This window comes from Triticum aestivum, chromosome 2B, assembly GCF_018294505.1.
Source record: "Triticum aestivum cultivar Chinese Spring chromosome 2B, IWGSC CS RefSeq v2.1, whole genome shotgun sequence".
Classification (NCBI taxonomy): domain Eukaryota; kingdom Viridiplantae; phylum Streptophyta; class Magnoliopsida; order Poales; family Poaceae; genus Triticum; species Triticum aestivum.
The window spans coordinates 803,654,624-803,655,485 of record NC_057798.1 but is presented as its reverse complement, the minus strand read 5'-3'; positions in this window follow the sequence as shown (position 1 = coordinate 803,655,485).

Genomic DNA, 862 nt, shown 5'->3' with positions numbered 1-862 from the left:
GGGCTATACTTTTCCTAATCTAAACACCCCCTAAAAACCTCTTGTTTATTACCAAGGCTAGGGGTCCATGGGCCATGGCCCCTGCTGGCCTGAATGTAGCTTTGCCTCAGGCTTTACTGATGGATGGCCAGTTGGCCACACACTCGGGTCGGGCCTGGGTGCATGCACCACAGCCCGACGACAATTCACCCTCCATCTTCGCCGTGTTGTAGTCACCTTCCAATTTCTTATCGGTGGCCTCAAGGATGGCTTCCCGGCCGTAAAGGCTATATTGCACTCGAGTACCACAGCCCGATGACAATCACTCTCCACACCTTCAATGCGTTGCAGTTAATTACCATCCAGCTTCTTGTCGACGACCTCAAGGATGGCTTCCCGGCCGTAATAGTATCCACGCCCACTCGACCAGCCGGAAGACCTAGTAAAGAGTAACGTTGATGAAGATGGACCATTATATTCCTAACACAAAAGTAATGTTATGCCTTTGCGAGATAGAGCTTATTTTTGTGTGCCAAGAGATAGTGAGATACAACAACCTTCCAATAATCATTCAAACTAAGTATATTCCAGATACCGAGTATTCAGGTGATTTAAAGCCTATTATAAATCGTATTGAAAGATCAACCCACGATTCTATGAATGAATAGACCAGACGACTAGAGCGTACTGAAAACCCATTGCTGAGTTGGAAGTTGGAAGCATGTCACCTGCCAGGACAAGAACATACGGTGCGCTAGCTGTCCCATCCCGGCATATTACATCAATAATACTTCCGACAAGAAATCAAATGTTCAGTAGCGAAAAGGAGGCCTTTATATTACTACATTAACACTTCCCACAAGAAATCAAATGTCTAGCAGTA